We start from the raw sequence: 8,358 nt of genomic DNA on the forward strand, positions 1-8,358 counted from the left end.
ACTAAATATTAGATAGCGTATATATATATATATATATATATATATATATATATATATATATATATATATATATATATATATATATATATATATATATATATATATCTATATGTTAATATTTCTAGAGATTTGATTTATCTAGGCTCTTAAAAGATTTGGAGTTAATATAGATATATGATGGTTTTGAGCAACCCATATATATATGCTATATTTTTTACTTTCTCTTGTTGAACTTAAGTGGGGATATTATCATTAAACCCTCCCAACCAAGTGAGACACACTCAATTAACATTTTTCTTAACCATTTTCATTGTTATTTTTCCAAAATTAAAACATATTTATGAAAAAATAACAATAAAAACGATTAAGAAAAATAGCATACAATTTGAAGAGGGTTAGTTTAATGATGAAACCATTATTAAAAAGGAGAACAATTTTTATTATATAAATTATAATTAAAATAAAATAGAGAAAAATGAAAACAAAGTAAAGAAAGAAATGCATAAAAAAAAATACAAGGTTCAAAGATTGAATAAATTTATATCCATTTTTCATTAATACCTTTTAATTTGGATGGATTTTTGCAGACCAAAAGTTGAAAGTCGTTTCTGGAGGCTTTAAAAATGTAAAGATTCAACCGGGCGAAGCTCAGATCAGGTCGTTCTGGATATTGAGAAGTCCGACATGGCGATGGACAAGAGCAACGACAAGAACAAAGGCAAATGACGTTCAAATCGTTTACTGGTGTTTTGGCTACTCTCAAGGAGCTGAGCAAGAAAATCGATGACGGGATAATGGTCTGCCATCTGCTAACTGAGATGCTGACCCCTGATCCTTAACAAGTCACTGCCTAAAAGATATACATGGGTGGGCTGTCGAAGGACGTTGACTCCGATGATGAATAAGACTGTATTCACAAATAGAAGCATCAACAGATAGAAGCCAATGTTGACTGTCCATGCCAGATTTGAAAACCAAATTATAATAGATATTCCACTATAAATAATAAGTAGTAAACTTTAATCATAATTTAAAATCCTTTTTAACGCAATTTAAACCCTGAGTATCAACATGACACGTTTTATACAGAGACTAGTTCCTCGAATGCAACCTCTATCTCAAACAGACAATGAAACATGAAACCCAACTCTCTTCTTCAGTCGCAAAATATTTTAAGAAAAGCATGAGTCCAATGAAATGCTAAAGATTTTTAACAATTAAAGATAGGATCATGAAAGAATCATCTCCCATCATGACATTAAAACATTATTTTCATTCGAGCAGACATTAAAACATTATTTCATAAACAAAATATTTTTCCTTCTTCACGAGCAACCTCACAATATCTTGTTTGGAAGTTGACCTAAAGGAGTCGATGAGCTCATAAAACCATCGACCAGATGTAGGTAAGACTCTAGATCGTGACATCAGTTCATGTCAGCATTGGGTTTCAAATATGGATAATGCATGTTTTCCACCCGAAGTTCAGACCTAACATGAGAATAAGCCCACGACATTTTCTATAAAACCTTCATGACCCTCTTTATGTTCTTCGAACATTGATTCATCATGTGCATCCACTTGTTCAAGAAGAAGCCGAGAACCTTAGTAATAACATTGTTAATGTTAACAACTCTCATCATTTTGCACCCAAATATCTCCAATCTCCACGCAAATGTGCGGTTCCCAACGCGCAGACCTTCGAATCAAAACACTGTCACTAGAACCTTGTAGCATTTGCCTCCATTGAAGGTCTTGTCGAGATTTGTAGGCTATTTGTTAGGTCCCTATACTACTAGTGTAACCTCTTATTGTTATTAGTGCAACCCCCTTATTATATTTTTGTGCCCATGTAGTCCCCATATCTTATTATTATGCCCCATAGAAGCCCATTATTGTTAATGTTGTGCCCTTACATTATTATTGTTATGTCGGCTCTGATTATATTATGACCCCTTAGACTCCTATATATATAAAGGAGGTCTTGTCATTTGTATCATCCAAGAATTGTTCATTTGTGTAAAGCAAAGTAGGTTTCCCCCTCAAACAGGTTGATTTCTAAGTCGACGATCTAACTTTTCTATCTTTATGTGAGCTGGTTTCATAACATTTGGTATCAGAGCTTTGGATTCTAGGGTTTAACTGCTTCAAATAGGTCATCGTGGCATTTTCGCTATAACTTTTTCGCTATGAAGTTTCAGAATCTAAACAAAACCCATTTTGAGTTGAAATAATTATGAACCTCGAATCCGAATTTCAGATCTTATCTCACTATATTTTCAGAGATATGAGTTGAGGAAGTTAGGGAATTTTTGCTATAATTTTGATTCTACAAAGGTTCAGACTCTGAAATTAAAACTCATTTGAGTTGAAATTTTGGGGCATCTTGGTTCCGAATTTCTGAGCTTGTTTCGCTATATGTTTAGAGATACAGTCCAAGACATTTAGGGTTTCTGCAAGCTCCCGAATTACATCTCAAACATGTGACCTAGGGAAAATAGTCATAACTTTCTCTCTGATCATTAGATTGAAATTTCATAAAACGTGACAAAATGAGAATGGCATGTAGCTTTCCGTGTATTGGTTTCAGGTCCTAAGGTCGAAAAAGTGACACGTGGCACTTCGTACAAGTTCACTCTATTGAACCAGTCTATAATCAGGTCATCGTGGTAGATTTGACATAACTCATTCTTCCATAATCCAATCTTGATAAGACTTGCGGGGTTGGAAAGAGGACTTAGAGGGCTACCGTAGGACAAAATTTCAGAACTTGAAGATATGAAATTACAGAGTTACATTCGTTTAAATATCGATCTCCTAAAAGAAAGAAACATAATGACTTGAATCAAGAAAATAGAAACACCTAGTAAGCAAAATTGGATGGATGATTTGAAGAATGCGACCGAAGCTAAGATAAATAGTGTTATATGTGCCATGGAAGCAAATTTTAAGAAATACATGGAAGGTTTGAAGGAAGGTAGGAGAAAGATGCTACAAGAAAGGCCTCTTAATGACGAAAAGGTAGTAGAGGAAACTTATGATGAGAAAAAAATAAATGTTAATCATGATTTCATAGAATCTAACATTGGATTGAAAACCCACCATATTACAAATATTGATATGAGGAAGCTTGATGGCAAGGATCCCATAACATGGATACTACAGATGGAGAAAATTTTTGATGTACATGGTGTGCAATTGCTACAAAAGGTACATATTGCATCTTTATATTTAGAACCAAATCAATGTTTATGGTATAAAGGGCTTTGTTCTCATAAACCACTTGTCACCTGGTCAATTTTCACGGAGGAAATGATAACACATTATGAGGATACAAAGAGAAACATCTTTTTTAGCCAATTGATAAAACTCAAACAAAAGGGTTCAATGATGGAGCATATTGAGGACTTCCAAAAATTAAATATAAGGGTAAAAGATATTCAAGAGGAGCATAGGATTGATGTGTTCATAGGGACTAAAGGATAACATCCAACATGAGGTTCGCCTTTGGGAACCTGATTCAATGGAGAAGGCATTCAGGTTGGCAAGAAAAATGGAAAGCAAAATTATGGCAACAAGGAAGCCTAACACTCACAACTATAAATATGGAAGTGTTGTTTCTCCTAGCGTTTCACCACCTACAATGTTGAAACCACAAAAATTGGAAGAAATATGAGAAAAAGACCTTTATTACAGTTGTGATAGAAAATGTAGTAAAGGTCATAAGTGTGCTTAGAAGAAATTATTTTACTTTGATTGTGAAGAGGAGGAAGAAAATGATCAAGAAACATCAAAATAAGAGGATATACACCAGGAACCACCCCTAGACAAAGAAGAAATGAGTCCGACCATATCTTGTAATGCATTGGCATCATCAAACTCTCAAGATGGAAGGACATATCAAGAAGAAAAAGGATAACCTCACTTTCGCGCAAAATCGAATGGAACAATAGGAATATCAATATCACAACGAAAGAAGTTTTGATATAGGCGACTGGGTAATTTTATGAATACAACTATACAAACAAATGCCCCTCAAGTAAGCTAAGAAGGATAATAAACTATCACCAAAGTACTATGGTCCTTACAAGGTGCTACAAAAGATTGGTACTATGGCATACAAATTGGAGCCACTTGCATCTTCTCGAGTGCCCCAGTTTTCCATGTTTCATGCTTAAAGAAAGTTATAGGTGACAAGATCCCAGTTCAAACAATATTGTCAAAACTTGACAAGGAAGGAAAAATCATATTGGAACCTGAGGCAGTCACAGAAACAAGAACCCGACAACTACGAAATTGATCAATTTCAGAGTATCTCATCAAGTGGAAGAACTTACCCCCTGAAGATTCCACATGGGAGGACGATAATTTTACAAAGAAGCATCCAGAACTACTCAAGCGTTGAGGGCAACAATTTTTGAAGGAGAGGGGCATGTTAGGTCCCTATACTACTTGTGTAACCCCTTATTGTTATTAGTGAAACACCCTTATTATAATTGTTGTGCCCATGTAGTCCCCATATTATTATTATTGTGCCCCATAGAAGCCCATTATTGTTAATGTTGTGCCCTTACATTATTATTTTTATGTCGACTCTTATTATATTATGACCCCTTAGAGTCCTATATATAGAAAGGAGGTCTTGTCATTTGTATAATGCAAGAATTGTTCATTTGTGTAAATTAAAGGAGGTTGCCCCCTCGAAGAGGCTGATTTCTAAGTCGTTGATCTATCTTTTCTATCTTTATGTGAGCTAGTTTCATAACATTGTTAATACAGCTAGGGCTGCACCCAAGCTATGGCTAGTGATTGTTACATTGATTTCTTCACCCTCTTACAATTGCACCAACCTTTGAACCTCCCTAATGACCTGATCTGAAGCACTTCGCCCAGTTGAATCTTTACATCTGCAAAGGCTCAAGAAACCACTTTTGACTTTTGGTCTGCAACAATTCATGAAACATTGCGTCTTTGATAAATCCTCCATAGGTGTTAGTAGGCTCTTGACATTCTCGGCCCACTCAATACGAGTAGCAGTGACTCTGTATGCCACGACGATATACCTCCTTCCAAGCCTCAAGATTTCTTTTCTCTCGTCACAAACTACCACAACTCCAATCCAGCTCTCACCTTCGAGCACCAATATCGTGCCCTTGCAGGGGGTTTGATCTTGTCTCCATTCCATTGTGTGAGCTTATTGGCGAGATAAAATTGTGAGAAACTGTAGGAGCAGAGTTTTTCTCTGCAACATGAAAACGAATGCGAAGGTCTTTCTTCATTTAGTTGAAACTGTAAAACAGGTTTTCCTTATTCGGTTGAAACTGTAAAAGAGGCTCTGCAGTTGTCTTGAGAAATCAATCCCATGGTAGACCATTATTAAATCGTCTAACAATTGATCTGATTGTGCAAAGTGGGACAGAGTGGCATTTAGGGGAGTTTTTCCCAGAGGGAACACCTTATAGCATAATTATTAAAAAACAAGAAGAGTGTGAGAGATGGTGTTGGTGTTTGTTTTTTATTGGTTATTAAAAGGGTTGGTGGTTCTTAAACTGGAAGCCTCGGTGTCCGAAACATCAATTCTTGTGTGTTTTTATTAGTTATAAAAAGGGTTGGTGGTTCTTAAACTGGAAGCCCCATTGTCTGAAACATCAATTCTTGTGTGTTAGTAACGTCAAATTGTTTGATCAATTTTTGAACACATTCAGTATCTAGATCTCCATCCTAGCAGCTGACAGATAATCAAAAGCAAAATATCCAATAGATGGTGTTTGGTCCATAGGATGGTTCATTACTTGATGTCTCTTATTGCGGAAGCCCCAACGAGCTAAGATGTCAATATTGTTGATCTTGCAAAGTTCATCAACAATGGTCAGAGGCGGTTACGTTTTAAATGGAGGTCAAGTGACAACTCGAAGATGTGGTGGTGAAAGAGCGGAGTTTGCGAGATTCCAGAGTGGATGTGAGTGCTGATGAAGACCAGTTAGACAAAGATTATCTTTGTTGTTGTAATATGTGTTTTCAGTGTTTTCCATGTAAGCATTAAGGGAGGGTGTTGGAAGTAATGCTTCCATGTGTTGTTGTGAGTTGTCATTGTGAGTCCCTAGGTGTCATTCTAGAAGTAGTTATTTCCTTATGTGTGTGAGTTGTCTATTAGTCATAGATCCACCATCTTCGGATCTTATCATCTAGAAGTCAGTGATCTAATTGTTATATATGTAATTGCTTTATGTGATCAATAAATATTGTGTGTTTTGTATTGTGTGTAATCACTCTTTTTTCTCTCTATTTCCTAATAGTCCTTTCATCAACACATATAGTTTAAGTGATTATTTTTACTATTTTCAAACTATATTTTATTGGAAGCAGTTCCGTAAGTTGTAAGTTGAACTACTTAGGTTGATTCGAGATGCAAAAGGTTAAACAATTTACTTTTCTTTTTGACTAGATTAATCATTTTCTTGATCATTTAAATAATTTTTTTTTTCTTTTATCATTTAAACAATTTATTTTTCTTTTGATCAGATTTACCTCTTTCTTAACCATATTTCTAAAATCTACGATCTACGTGAAGTTGTCCCTTCTATTTATCCCTTTTCAAAACATATAAATTTGCCCTTTCTATTTATCCCTTTTCAAAGCAGAATGAATTTATTTCTCTTTTCAAAATGATGAATTTATTTCTCCCTTTACAATATATATTTTATTAGATAATGATTACACAAGATGAAGGGTATCTTGAAGAAATGGATAGTGAAAATATACCTTCTTAAAATAATTTTTGTAATCCAAGGATAATTTGTGTTACTTCATTGAAGGATATACTTTATGTGTTCGCATTATATATATATATATATATATATATATATATATATATATTTCATTTTAGTATATTTTAAATAAAAAATATATACAAATTTGTTTAATAATAAGTTTTATTTTTTTTAATAATTTTGTAAATAATAAAAATTAAAATAAAATTAAGATAAATAATAAATGGTGAATATAGAACAATGTCAATCTAGATGGAAATTTGATAAACTCTGAACTTCCATGTCTTTAAAGTTAATAAAAACCTTATTTTTTTTAATTAGATAATCAAAACCTTATTGTTTTTAATGAATCTAGAAACCTTAGCTTGTTAATTGTTGAGTTGAGAAGTGGAAGCATAACTTGCAAATGTGTTAAATTGCAAAAAATAGTGGAAAATAAACAAGATAAGGGAATAATCAAACACAGAAATTGACACAATGTTTTATGTGGTAAAACCCTCCTTGTGAGGGAAACTTCATTGGGGCAATGATAATCAGAATTCTTATTATTAAAGGGAGATTTGAAATAACCAATACACAAGCATACATTATCCAACCATTTCAACACACCCCCCTTTCATTTATGTGTTCTTTTTATTGCCTCTACAGGCTTACATGGATAAATAGCAATCTGTCAAATTTTTCTAAATCTGTCCACAATTTTAAAACAATTACGTAATAAATTATCTACATAAAATGAAAAATCTTCTTCTCACGTGTTTTCCCTAAACTTAGATTAGAAAAAACATCTCATACCATAGGTGCCAATTTTAGCTACTATACCAAGAATATAAAGAAATAGTTGAAAACTTCTAACAATCCCCACCTTGACAACAATTTACCTAATATATCATGCCCAAAATATCCATCACCTTCCTTACAAGCTAAGAGAAGCGAGACACCATTTCATATTCTCTAACAGAACTAGTTTTGTGAACATGTTTGCACAATTTTACTTTGTATGGACTTTTTCCAAAGCCACTACTCCACTTTCATTAATAACATGTATTAAAAAATGATATTTAATAGGTATATGTTTTGTGTTATTGTGATAACCTGGATTCCTAGCCACATAAATAACAATTTGACTATCAGAAAATACTTTCATCTTGTCCTACATCCTTCTAAATTCACCCAGTAAACATTTTAACCAAATTGCCTCTTTGCAAGCATGTGAGGTAGCTATGTATTCTTCCTCAGTAGTGGATAAATCAACTACGTTCTAAAGCATTGACATTGAACTAACAACACCACTTGCAAGAGTAAAGACGTATCCAAAAGTGGATCTCCTCTTGTCCAAGTCACCTGCAAAATCTAAATCAACATAACCACATATTGAGTTACTACTACAATTTTAGATGGTACAATAATTACTTGCTCCCATAAGATAATGAAACACCCATTTCACTATTGCCCAATGCTCTTTACCTTGATTTTCCATGTATCTACTGAAAACAACAATTGCATGTGAAATATTGTGCCTTGTACTAACCATCGCATACATTAAGCACCCTATTCCATTAGCATATGGTACACGAGACATATACTG

Source organism: Pinus tabuliformis, chromosome 8 (assembly GCF_031772625.1).
Source record: "Pinus tabuliformis cultivar Carrire ecotype Pingquan chromosome 8, CPIR1, whole genome shotgun sequence".
In the NCBI taxonomy this organism is placed as follows: Eukaryota; Viridiplantae; Streptophyta; class Pinopsida; order Pinales; family Pinaceae; genus Pinus; species Pinus tabuliformis.